Source organism: Cyprinus carpio, chromosome B20, assembly GCF_018340385.1.
Source record: "Cyprinus carpio isolate SPL01 chromosome B20, ASM1834038v1, whole genome shotgun sequence".
NCBI classification, from domain to species: domain Eukaryota; kingdom Metazoa; phylum Chordata; class Actinopteri; order Cypriniformes; family Cyprinidae; genus Cyprinus; species Cyprinus carpio.
In genome coordinates this window covers 29867721-29882254 of record NC_056616.1, presented here as the reverse complement: position 1 = coordinate 29882254, position 14534 = coordinate 29867721, and the positions used below count along the sequence as shown (strand labels likewise).

Below are 14534 nucleotides of genomic sequence, written 5' to 3'. Positions count from 1 at the left end.
CTGCCGCAATGCCAAGCCTCTCGAGCTTGTGTCCAATCTGTCGACTCTCGCACACAGTCCGTCCTCGCTGGATACCTTGAACCTGCGGCCGCTGCTACTGTTCGAAGCAGGGCTCGCATCCCAAACGGATCCTTCAACCCTGTCGGGCTGTAAGGCTCGAATATTGGGCAATGCGGCACTACTGGGAAGCGCATAAAGCTACGATCTCCCTGGCGCCCACTCCCCAGCTCAGCAGTTGTTCTTATGCAGTATAACAGAGATGGGAGAGCCTGTGGACATGGCGCGAGCGGCCCTTCCCTTTTTACCTGTCCAGCTGCCCCCTGTACCCTCATCCCCAGTCCCCCCACCGCGTCCTGGCCCCCGCACAGACTTCCTGTGCCCACCGGTTATGATCGTTGCGACCCGGTCCCTCGATGTACTAACAAGTCTGCCACCAGTGTGTAAGAACTATTAAGCTGTTCACCATATAGACACGCTAATATGTAGTCTAAACACACTAGGATTTTTCTTTGACATTTATGTTGTTAATTAATTATAAAAAGATCAATAATTTAATCTACTACAGATGGTCTGAGCTCCTAAGTCAGTTCATGGAGCATGTGGGTCGGGATGCCCTAGGACACATACGTGCAAGGTTGGGTCAGTTACACTCTGCAGCTGACCGACACTAGTGGAACCTATCGCCAGCAATCATAGATGGGCCATAGTCCCGCATAAGATCCGTAAGAATGCTTCTAATTCTTGATTGATCGTTGTTCGATTTTTTACAAAGAATGATTATCTCATTGAGTTAGTATTTTCTGTAACAATTTACCAACACCTGCGTAGTACTAGGTCTGACGGCACACGATGCTCTCTGTTGCCAAGATTTCTCCAATGATCGTTCATCCACACTGGCACTCAAGCGTGTGGGCTCAACAGTGCTCTTCCTCACCAGGAAGACTGTCTCAAGGTTTTGAGTTATGAAGGGAATCACTTTTGAAGGATGAACAGCATGCAATTCTTAATTGTTTTACCGAACATGGCTGCTTAAATTATTTGGTACGGATATAGTGTAATTAATTTAAATTTAAAAAGCTTGAGATCTGGAAAATCATTAGCATCAATATTTTCTGTTAAGTATCAGGAATTATTCTCAATACATGTAAATAAAGTAATATTCAAATGATATAGTATACACAGAGGATAAAATAGAGAAAACTAGCCCCCCCCCACCCACACAAAAAAAAAAAAACAACCCCCAAAAAAACAGTAACTGAGAGTATGTGAAGTGGTGGATTTGTATTTTGCAATGTTTTTAAAGTGTTGGTTTTATTTTTGTGTTTAGCATGTAAGTTGCTGGATTTTGTTTTTTGCTGTTTATATTCATTGTTGAAGTGCGTTTTCCTGCCCCTTAGGGTGTGGTTATGTTTCCCCCGTGTGTGCGCTCTCTCTCTCCCTCTATCTCTCCCTGTTTGCTTGGCAGTTGCAAATTGCCCACAGGTGGTCATTGTTGAAGTGCGTTTCCGGCAGAGGGAGTGCGGATGCAGAGAGTGCTGCTACAAAAGAGCACAGTAAACACCGCTTGGAGAGGTTCACTTCCTGTGTTTGGGTGTTTCTTTTTCAAGTCTTTGTCTGTTGATTGTGGTGCAGACTTTAATAGTTATCTGTTGAATGATAACGTCCAAGTGTAAGTTGTATTCCTGTTGACCAGCAGTGTGTGCTGACACTACAAGTTGTGTGTGTGTGTGTGTGTGTGTGTGTAACTTTACTTAAATTTACTTTCTTTGTTAAGGTATTAAAAGGTATAAGGTATTGTAACTGATCATGTTTGTTTTTATGATTTATGGTTAGGTTGGAAGCTGTAGGGAGAGGTTGCCAGTTTATTTTGTACTCAATGTTTATCCCTGTTTTTGGTAAGTGAGGGAGTCAAGGAAAGGTTTTGTTGTTGATTTTTTTTTTTTTTTTTTTTTTTTTTTTTTTTTTTTTTTTTTTTAACCTGGATAGGTTATTTAGTACTCCCCCTGTTAGTTAGCTGCTGTTTTGTTTGTTGTTTTGGCCAGGCCCTGTCCCGGTGATATTTATTGTTTCTTTGATTTTTGCTGTTTTAAATAAATTGTTTAAGTTTGCCAAACTAAGTGGTTGTTGCATTTCTGGGGCGGAGGAACTGAGTGAATCCTCCACATTTTATTGATTTAAAGGGATAGTGCACAAGGGATAGTGTCATTAATCATTTACCCCCATGTTGTTCCAAACCCGTAAAAGCTTTGTTCATCTTCGGAACACAATTTAATACTGTCTCATAGACTGCCAAGTAAATTACACTGTCAAGGTCCAGAAAAGTATGAAAATCATCGTCAGAATAGTCCATCTGCGATAAGTGGTTCAACCATAACATTACGAAGTGACAACAATACTTTTTGTATGCGTATAAAACAAAAATAATGACTTTATTCAACAATTTGTCTCCTCTGTGTCTCTCCGCATCAGTGTAGTGCCATTTTGGATAATATGAGCTATTTTGCAATTTGAGGAGACAAATTGTTGAATAAAGTCATTATTTTTGTTTTATTGGCGTAAAAAAATTTATTGTCACTTCATAACGTTACAATTGAATCACTGATGGCAAATTGACTATTCTGACGATGCTTTTCATACTTTTCTGGACCTTGACAGTGTATTTTACTTGGCAGTCTATGGCAGTGGTTCTCAACCACATTCTTGGAGGACCCCCATCCCTGCACATTTTGCATGTCTCCTTAATCAAACACACCTGATTCAGGTGACCTGCTCATTAGGTAGAGACTCACAGACTTGAAATGGGTGTGTCAGACAAAGGAGACATGCAAAATGTGCAGTGTTGAGGGTCCTCCAGGAATGTGGTTGAGAACCACTGGTCTATGGGACAGTCACAAGCCTCTCGGTTTTCATCCAAAATATCTTAAATTGTGTTCCGAAGACAAATGAAGCTTTTACAGGTTTGGAACAACATGGGGGATTAATGACAAAATTTTAATTTTGGGGTGGAGTATCCTTTTAACCTGTAACTCCCACTACCAACCCTAGACTGGGGAACAAGAACGTAACAATATGTAATTTTATAGGTGCATAAATAAATGTACTTGCACACTAAGGCTTTTTATTATGTGAAGATAGTCATTATACATTTAACCCTTATAGGACTTATATAATATCATGAAGACAAACTGTACTGTACTTGTAAATTAGTTAACAGTGATTCCTGAGTAGAATTGGAGATAAGCATAATAAAGATGTCCTGTAAACATCAGTAGCGGCTCATCAGAAAAATTTGGAGGTGAAAATAGAGAGGAGGACTATTAAACTTGATAAAATTCACAATTCATTTTAGTTAATGTCTCAGAATGTGTATTTTTATGTTTGTAATTTTTTTACAGCTGTAATACCATAACATGTTACTGAAGTTGGAAAGCATCTCGGTTCCGTATGTAACCAAGGTTCCCTGAATAGGGAACGAGATGCTGTGGTGACGTCACCGTATGGGAACACCTTTCGGTGTGACAAATATATAGTTGGTGTAATTGCTTTCAGGTGAGCAGGAGATTGGTGACAGCTGTGTGCAATCATTGCATTAAGCTATGTTTGTGTAATCAGTGCAATGGATGATGGGAACTGTAGTCCGGGGTGAAGTGCAACAGTTAGTGTGCTGCAAGAGTCCATATGAGGGGATGAGTGTCCTCTGGTGTGGCGATCGGACGGAAGTCCATGGACAGGATTCATAACAGTTCTAGGTTATTACATATGGAGGTTTTAGGTCCAATAATTAACATCTCTGTTTTCTCAGAATTTAGCAGTAAGAAATTACTCATCCAGTTTTTTATATTGACTATGCATTCCTTTAGTTTTTCAAATTGGTATGTTTCGCCGGGCCAGAAAGAAATATAGAGGGTTGTCCTGCTTTAGTCGCTGAGTATTGTTTGTGCATATCACTAGTCTGTGATAGCAACATTACGGAGCCTTCCTGAGTTTGCTTAGTTTTGGTCTGTTTAGCTTGTTTAGTCTAGTTGTGGTGTACTATTTAAATTGAACTTAGCTGGATGATGACATTACTGAATTCAATAATGAACGGCCTTTAACTATAAATTGAGTGTTTTCTATTGTCCTTTTGCATTATTGAAACACTATTTTCCTATTTAATACTGTAAAGCTGCTTTGACACAATCTGTATTGTTAAAAGTGCTATATAAATAAAGGTGACTTGACAAAATTGTTTACAAATGTCAAGCAAAATCAAGTTTTTTTTTATTAGTCAGAACATCACCACTGGTGTCTGAACAAACACTGAGGGTGTTTCTTTCGGGACCGTTGGAAGACCTCATAATGAAACAAGCACACACAAATGCAAAAGTGCAAATCTGCAGACTAACCTAGTGTGTTACACAAAACAACCCTCTTGCGTATTTGATAACCTTGTCAAATTATTCATCCATTATACACAATGACAACTAAAAGGGGTCACAGTTACATCACCCAAACAAGTACAAGATGAGTGGAAACCTTGATATGTCCACTTGACCTTAACTTAACAGCTTCATCTATAAATAAGGAATAAGGTATTCACACAATGCTATTCTACGTCATGTTTGTCTCGTAGCCTTGACACACCTGTAACCTGACACAGCAAAAACTGCCAAACAATGTAACCCAGTTAGGCACTAACGGCTTTACTTAAAGTCAATGTATGTATGGAAGTCCAACTATTATTTACAGATACATACTACACCCTAAAATTATTTATGAATTATCTTTATAAATCTACTTCAATCAAGAAATCATCTGTTTTGGATATTTTCAGCTAATATATTTCTGGAAGCACAGTTCATTGCACTAGAGCCCAAAAGATTTTTTTAGACAATCTACACCAGGTCTGCAACCCCTCAAGAACAGCAATAGCTAGAGAGGTTGATCTTGGCATACTGCATATCACGTGTACTCAGAATGCACTCTAAACAGTCGGTGTGGGGTGACAGTTAAAGGCCTCTCTTTGCAGAGAGCTAAACAGGTCCCACTGCAAGCAAGTGTCAAGTGTGCCACTAGACATTGGGATAAACAAAACAACCTTTCCTGTTTGGAAATCTGACACGTAGTTAAGGAAGGGAAAAAGAAAATTAAAACATTTTGAAGTGGTAAGTAGCTTGTGTTTGTTGGTGTTTGTTCTGGCTTGTCTTTGTGTGTGTTTTGGATGAAGTAGGTGCAGTATACATTGGTGCATTAATATTGTAAAAAAATGTTGAGAAGGATCATCATTTTTTAGCAATGGTAATGAGTCACACTCTTTTGGTTTAAATTAAAAATGATGTTTATTTTAAATGCACGTTTACCTACTATTTAAAACGTTATAATTGTACAGTTAATTCTTTATGCTAAAAATACTTCAAAAGGATCATTCACTCAAAAATTAAAATTCTGCCGTCATTTACTCACCCTCATGTCGTTCCAAAACAGTATGACTTTCTTCTATAAAAATGTATTTTGAGAAATGTCTTGTGTGTTTTTTTGTTTTGTTTTTTTGTTTGGGTTTTATTTTTCTGTCCATACAATGGAAGTCAATGGTTACCAACATTCTTTAAAATATCTTATTTTGAGGTGCAATTATTCTAGTCTAAAACAACATTAATTAATTTAAGTGAATGATGTTAATACATGATGAAAGAGTTTTAGTTTTGGTGAAACTATCCTTCAAGGGTAAATGTATGTTTAAAACTATAAATTATAAATTTCCTGTAAGTGACTCATTTTATTGCAACCTTTTCTCAATGAGGCTTGAAAACACACACACACACACACACACACACACACAGAGCATTTAAAACAAAAAATAAAAATGTATTTGTACAATATTGTTTATATTCTATATTTAAAATGCATTTATTTCATTCAAAGTACAGTTAAAGTCACTTTTTTCAATTTTATGTTGCAGCCTAATACTACAATTGTTTAAATTCATTTTTTTCCCTTATTAATCTACACTCCATACCTCTTAATGACAAAGTGAAAACAGAATTTTAGAAATGTCTGTAAATTTATTTAAAAAGAAAAAAAAACTTAAATGTCACATTTACATATTCAGACCCTTTGCAACAACACTTAAAATTTCGCTTGGGTGCCTCCCATTTCTCTTGATCATTTCTGAGCCGGTTCTACATCTTGATTGGAGTCCACCTGTGGTAAATTAAATTGATTGGACATGATTTGAAAGGCACACACCTCTTTATAAAAGGCCTCACAGCTGACAATGCATATCAGAGCGAAAACCAAGCCATGAGATTAAAGGAACTGCCTGCAGAACTCAGAGACAGGCTTGTATTGAGGCACAGATCTAGAGAAGGCTAGAAAAAAAGTTTCTGCGCGCGCTGAAGGTCCCAAGAGCATCGGTGGCTTCCATAATTCTCAAAATGGAAGAAGTTTGGCACAACCAGGACTCTTCCAAGAGTTGATCGCCCAGCCAGACTGAGTGGAAGAAGTTTGGCACAACCAGAACTCTTCCAAGAGCTGATCACCCAGCCAGACTGAGAATGAGCTCCATGATCATATATGCAGCATGGGAGAAACCTAAGGACAAGCATCACTGCAACACTCCACTGATCTAGGCCTTATGGCGTGTGTGGCCAAAACTCAATCCTCTCCTCAGTGAAGATGCATGAAAACACACTTGGAATTTGCAAAACAGCACCTAAGGACCCTCAGCCTCTGAGAAAAACAAGAATATCTGGTTGTGACGAATCTAAATTCTAAGCATCATGTTGGAAGGAAACCAGCTCTGCTCATCTACAGAGTACCAACCACCCAAAAATTAAGCCTCATGCTGTGGGGTGTTTTTTAGCAGCAGGGACTGGAAGACTGGTCAGGGTTGAGGGAAAGCTGAATGGAGCAAAATATAGAGAGATCCTCAATGAAAACCGGTTCTACAGCGCTCAGCACCTCAGACTAGGCCAAAGTTTCACGGAAACTAGGTCAAAGTTTCAGGACAATGACACCAAACACACAGCCAAGGCAACACAGGAGTGGCTTAGGACAACTATGTCAATGTCCTAGAGTAGCCCGCCAGAGCCCTGACTTGAACCTTATCAAACATCTCTGGAGAGATGCAGAGAAGAATGGCAGAAAATCCCCCAATCCAGGTGCGCAAAGCCTGTTACGTCATATCCAAAAAGACTCGAGGCTGTAATTGCTACCAAAGGTGCTTCAGCGAAGTACTGAATAAAGGGCCTGGATACTTATGTAAATGTGATTTTTCTTTTTAATAAATTTACATTTCTGAAATTCTGTTTTCACTGTCTGTATGGAGTATAGATTAATGAGAAATTAATTTTAAACAATTGTACTCAGGCTGAAACAACAAAATTGATAACAGTGAAGGGGGTCTGAATGCACTGTGTGTGTGTGTGTGTGTATGCATGAAGTATACTAGAGTGAGACTGAAGAATTTATTACATTTAAATAGAAAAAAGTTATTTTAAATTGTAAATCTATTTTACAAACCTACTTTTTTACCTGTATTATTAATCAAATAAATGCAGCCTCTGTGAGCATATGACACTTTTTTTTTTTTTTTTTTTTTTTTTTTTTTTTAAACATGAAATCAGAAATCTGTCAGATTTACCATTAAATAATTTAGTTGTCTGTCCTAATCAAGCAAGCTATTGAAATTTCCAGTAACAGTTTTCTGTGATAAGTATGCAAGCAAACCAATGTCAGTTCAGTAGTTTAATTAAGTAATGAATGTTTTGATCATCTCAGGATCCATCATGGCAGCCGGCCGTGTGTCCATGCGGGGTGCCACAGACTCCAACCTGGAATTTGCTGATTACAGTCTCTATAGCAGCCTGTCTGATGATGAGCTCATGCAGCTGGCAATCGAGCGAAGCATCGCTGATGCACAGAACTCTGGGCCAGGCACTGAAAACTCGAAGACCCCTGTTGTTCTAAACAGGCCAGCAGGCCCACGCGGAGCTCCACCATCACATCGTCCCCAGCAGCAGACAGAACCAGCTGCGTGTCCGGCCAATCCACCCAGGTACAGTTTGATGTGCTTCATTCAAACTGAAATGAGGTGCCGTCATAAATCAAACTCTCACTGTGAGTATAAAAATAAGCAGTGCTTAATGAGACTCCTTTACTGAGTGCATAAGCTGACTGTGAAATATTGTGTTAATAGATATTCAACATGTTTATTTTTAAACTTATACAGCAAGCTAAATTTTTCTTTTAAATAGATATTTATTTCATATTATTTATGCAATACAGGAAATTAAGACTGCATGTAAAACCCATCAAAACATGCACGTCAATGTATTGCCACATAAAATGTCCTTTTGATGATTCATCTCACAAGAAGGGTCACAATATCAATTACAGATGACTACTGCATCTTCTCTGATGACTGACACAACTGCTTCACACCTGTTCCTCTTCATTCAGAGGCCAACAATTAGAGCAAGCACAGTTCGAGTTCACATGCCACCGTGCATAAAAATAGAGACACTATCCTTTGCTGTGCCCCAATACACTGTGTTAAATTTCCCCTGTTAGTTGACATTAAAACTAATCTTCCAGTGGTAGATTTTTTGTTGTTGTTTTGTTTAATTGCAAACATAACACATAGGTAATTTAGTTTGAAAATAGTGTAGGTAAAAAAAAATAAAATAAATACAAATTCTGAAAATGATCCCATCACCTTTCAGTGGCAGCCCAGTGATTGTGCAATAGCTAGAGATCTAATGCCAACATTAATTTAACTCAATATCAACTCTTTTCTTTTTTTTTGTCCAAAGAGAAACAATAAATCCACAGGATGTGATTTCAGTAAGTCACTTTGTGACTGGTTATGGCAAGCGAATGGTGGCCTACCGAAAAAATACGATGGAAGTATGCAAGTCGCCCCTGAGCCTGAAGAGTGAGTGATTGCACAATTACATGACAATGTGTGCTCATTAGTAACCATATATGTAAGAAGAGTGTGGTTCTTTGTGTGTTTGAAAATACTAAAATAGATATAATATAATATAATAAAAAATATAAAGGATTAATAAAACATTTTAAGTTTCTAGAGCTATACATAAGTAAAAGTTTTAGATATAACCATACTGTGTTTCAGTGTCATTATGCAATGCAGTAATTCCAAATGCATAAATATATACACTACCATTTCCAAAGCTTGAGATCAGTAAGATTTTAAGTCTTTGAAAAAGAAATGTCATGCTCACTAAGGCTGCATTTATTTATAAAAAAAAAAAAAATACATTAAAATAGTAATATTGTGAAGTATATTACTATTTAAAAGGACTGTTTATATTTTAAAATATATTTATTCCTGTGATGGCAAAGCTGAATTTTCAGCATCATTGCTCCAGTCTTCAACGTTGTGTGATATTTCAGAAATCATTCTAATATGCTGATGTGCTTCTCAAGAAACATTTCTTATTATCATGTTGAAAAAAGTTGTGATGCATAAGACCTCAAACTTTTAAATGGTAATATATGTTATATGTTTTAACATTATGAATATAAGAGGGGTAATGAACATCTCATCTGCAACACTAATGCATAAAAATGAAAGCAGTTTCTTTTTTAGGGAGACTGAGCCGATGGTTAAGGCAATTTCAGAAGGAGATGTGGGATCAGTGAGACTGTTGGTTAAGCAACCTGGGTGCAACCTCCTTAAACCAAATAAAGATGGATGGATTCCTTTGCACGAGGCGACATATTATGGACAAGATCATGTATTAAAATTATCCTGAGAGGTAGAGTGCATGCATTTGACAATTACTCTATTGAACTTTATTTAGCCAAGTTCTATCAGACTGTTCTAGGCTTTGATAATGAACACTATTCTCATAGCTCAACCTGGGATAATCAACCATGCACTTTGAAAGGGCCAGACTGCTTTAATGATAGCTGTGACCAGGGAACATCTAGCATGTGTGGAGTCCCTTCTTGAGAAAGGAGCTGATCCTGATATTGCCAATAAGGAGAGGGAGACTCCCCTTTACAGAGGTAAAATCGTATTAGTAAATATGCAATTGTCTGTCTATCTATCTATCTATCTATCTGTATATCTGTATATCTGTATATCTGTCTATCTATCTTGTTTGAAGTTTAAAATCCTGGGGTACCAGCTTAGAGCCATGTCATTTTATTAAAAACATCAATCCTTAAAAAAGATTTTTTTTTTGGTTCTGCTCTTCATTTAATATGGTCTTTAGTGGTGTTATGGAATATTTTAGCATTTCTATACATATCTGTAGCATGTGAGAAGGAGAACCCAGCGATGGTTGCCATGTTACTGAATTACGGCGCCTCTGTGAATAAGAGCTGTATTCAAGGCTGGACCGCTCTCCATGAGAGTGTGTGCAGGAACAATGTGGAAATCTGTGAGATGCTGATGAAAGCTGGAGCCAAAGTCAGCATACCCAACATGTATGGAATCACTCCTATCTTTGTGGCTGCCCAAAGTGGAAAAGTGGATGCACTTCGCATGCTTTTAAAAAATGGTAACATAATATTTTTGTTTCATTTCCATTGTTGCGTTGTGATTGAAATGCATCTGACATGTAATGCATCTCTCCTCATTCAGGTGCAGATTCAACAGCCAGGCTGCAGATGGGAGCCACAGCGCTGTATGAGGCCTGTAAAAATGGTCATAGGAAATTGTAGAGTTTCTTCTATCTCAAAATACAGACGCCAACAAGCCAGGCAAAACAGGACTAGTGCCAATTCATATTGCTGCCCAGCGTGGCAATGACAGGTATGAATTCATAATCATCCACTAAATGAAGAATTTGTATAAAGGAATGAATTTGCTTTGGGAGGATTTTCTCAGGTCAGAGTTTATTTATATGCGAAGGCCATTGGTTGTTAAGAGTTAAGGTTAGTACATCTCATAATCTTGCATTAATTTTCAGCAAAGACCTCCTCACTTCGGGTGTACCCGCAAAAATGTCAGGGCAACTAAGTAAGTCTCAATGGGTGCTTTATAGCAGTGCTGTGACAAGAGGGTGCTAATCCGTAACCTGTAACCTTAAACTCAAGCTAACTCAAGTTGGAGCAAATGTTTTATTTGCCAAATACCATTTCAGATTCAAGTTCTCTTTCTTCTGACATACATGTCATAACTCTTCTAGTTTATTGTCTGTAGGGTCTTTCTCACTAACAGTAAACTAATCAGGCCCCAGTGTAATTATTGATTAGCATGACATGTTTAGGGATGGGAAATCGTAAAGAATTTGATGATCGTGTCTTCCAGTCCCTTTCAACTATTTCAATTCCTTAACAGCTCCATTAAAATTTATTTCAGTATTTTACGCAATAAATATTTATTCAAATATTGCATTAGGTGTGTTTAACTGTTTAAAAAAAACGGAGTAGGTCTGCGCCAATCCCCTCATAGGGAAGCGCCCGACATATAGCACTGTTGCGGATCTTGGGCGTCCCAAGATCGAGTCCTGGCTCACAGACCTCTCCCAATCCCGTCCCCCCTCTCTGTGTCCCACTTCGCTTCCTGTCTAAATACTGTCCTATCCTACAAAAAGACAAAAAATGCCAAAAATAAATCTTAAAAAAAAAAAACTGACAACGCTTAAGGTGTACTGTATCTTTAACTACACCTGTGACTGCAGTCATTTACAGTTAGCTGTAAGCTGTATAAGTTTGATTTATTTAATTTATTAGAGGGAATCAGAATACATATTTTGTTTTTTGATTCACGAAAAAGAAACATCTCATAAAACCCATTTGTTTAGGAATTGTACTACACTACGCTGTTTTTGATTCACTAGAACAAGTTAACTCATATGAATTATTTGTTTGGAAATCAAACTATTCTATTAAGGCTTTCTATTTCGCATTGTAGATTCAGTAGAGGGGTTTTTTTAGGTTTAACTTGAACACTGCATTTTTTTAGAATGCAGTGTCATGTGTGAGGCACTGAAAAAACATGAGCGCAATGGTCAAACACGTTTACATAGAAATACAAGGAATATTGCAGATGCAGTGAAATGCAAAAACTTGTTTTGCATCACTGGCCCCTAACGAACTCATTCTCTTGCGGTTTTTTTTTTACACAAAATTTCGGTTCCCACCCTAGAACTGTTCCTCTATAATCTATTATTGCTAATCACTACATACAAGCCTTTCAAAGCTTTATATATATATTATTAGTCGTTCTTATGGAATACTTTTTCCATCTCATAAAGGTCATCTCACCCTAAAAGAGTCAAAATTCTAACCTGACATTCAAGACTGTTTGTTTATGTTCACTAGCAAGATAACACTCAGAAAACACACAACTTCTCATTTTCAGTATTATATCCATGCTGATCCCAGCCACAAGCAAGGCCAGAGTGAGACGTACAGGTAGGCAGCCCCCCCATTTAGCAGCAGAGCGCAACAGAAACGATATTCTTGAGCCCATCGAGGCCGGCTTTGACGTCAATGCCATGCTGTCTGAAGATCGTTCTATGATGTATGAAGATCGGCGCAGCACAGCTCTATACTTTTCCGTCATGAACAACAATATCGATGCTACCCACATGCTCCTGAAGGCTGGTGCTAATCCAAACCTGGACTCGTTCAACCCACTCCTGGTGGCACTGAGGCAGGGTTGCATCCAGACAGTGACTTTGCTGGTGGAACATGGTGCTAATGTCAATGCTTACATCCCAACTCATCCAACTACCTTTCCAGCAAGTGTTATGTTCTGCATGAAGTATCTGACCTTACTGAAGTTCTCTATGGATAATGCCTGTGATGCCATGTCATGTTTCAATTGCATTTATGGCAGCAATCCCCTCATCCACCTATAAAGACTAGGCGTAATCCGAGATATGATTCAGATGAAGTTGTAGGAAAGACCCTGTGTTCAGGTGAGTGGCTGAAGCCCAATTCTACATACTGTGTAATACATTGTATATTGTGAATATTTCCACATTTTACACCACTTTTTACTAGTTTCTGTGAGGTGATCTCCACCGGAAAACTTACGCCGCTGGGCAGGACCGATTATAGACGTGCTGCTTGACTATTGTGGGCATTGTGAAAACTCTGTGCACGAAAAAAGGAACAGAAGACTCACTGAACATCTGGACAGTTATCACGAGTGGCAGTGCATCAAGAGAGAAGCGAGTATGTGCACCCATACCTTTTGCTTAAATGTATTCATATATGCAAATGATTTCAGTCACCTGTGTATGCATTTGCCGGTTCTGATTGGCAGCGCCTCCACGCCCACTCATGCAGCTCGCAGACTGAAAATCCGCCAAACTGCTTGGGATCAAAAGACTGAAGAAAATTCACAGGCTTCCAGTTCCTCCAAGGCTGATCAAATTCCTAAATCATCAAGAACGAGAGCAAGACTTTTAAGCCTGCTTTTGAATGTTGATTCTTAGTAAACACAGAGAGAACCATGCCATTAGAAAATCATATTCATCCGTTTGCAGAACTTGCACTGAGCTAAATTATGGAATAAATGGCTTTTGTTCTGAGTCAGTATTAAATGCAAATATGTACTGCTTAATAGTTAAATAAAATGCCAAAAATGTTTATATGTAATTATCAGGCAAAACTGAATTTATGGAACATGTATTGGATAGATTTAGTAGGTACATACACTACTTGATTTTTGGTCTGTAATGTTTTTTTTTTTAAATGTCATAAAAGCCAAAAATGGACAGAAAACAGTAACTGACTTTTGTTTTTTTTTTTGCAATGTAGTAGAAATGTATTAAAAAATATACTACATGCTTGTGTATAGTTTTTGTATTTTTACTATTTATTTTCTTAGTCATATGTAAATTTTCTTCTAGTATTTTTTGATGGTTTGTTTTTTTGTTTGTTCATTATATTATTTTTAATTGGAATGAATTTCCCTGATTTCAGTCAGTGCTTTATAAGTTACAGTGACAATTCTGATGTTTGAACAACATCCAACCAGTTACTTTATCAGTATCAATCTACCAATAAAGTGTTAACCTAAGAAACTGAGTTTCATTTTATTCTGCTCTTTTTGGGTAAAATGTGGGTTTGGATATCTAGTACTGATGATCTTGTGATTCATGTATGTTGTCCCATGGCAGAGAGACAACAAGAGGCAAAAAGATGAAGTAGGCCTATGCAACAATTAACTCATTAGTTAAAACATGATATTAAATTACAAGTTAAAGCAGTTTATGCTGCCTTTCATTAATGGATTTCACATCTTTGACCCAAACATTGATGGGTCTTATGTGCACAATAATAATGACAGATTTTCTTTTCTAGGTAACAAAAGTGCAGTAAATAGTAAAAATGTTTGCATTACAAAACAAGTGTTTCATAATTACGATAAAAGTAAAATAATGTGGTAAGAAGAAAACACCGTATGCAATATCAAGCAGCAACACTTGCTGTTTAATGTGCCAAAACTTAAATTTGCAAATGGAAGATTTTTTCCCGCTCTTACCAGAAAAAATAGTAAATAAAACATATCCCTTTTACCAAATAAATACATTTACATAATTTTGTCAGCGATAATGCTGTCA

The 14534-nt window shown here is 37.6% G+C and overlaps 1 pseudogene; it reads left to right on the top strand.

Annotated features, from left to right (window-relative positions):
• The first annotated feature begins 4967 nt into the window (after nucleotides 1-4967).
• LOC109073566 lies at nucleotides 4968-13413 on the top strand (annotated as a pseudogene).
• The last annotated feature ends 1121 nt before the right edge of the window (nucleotides 13414-14534 follow it).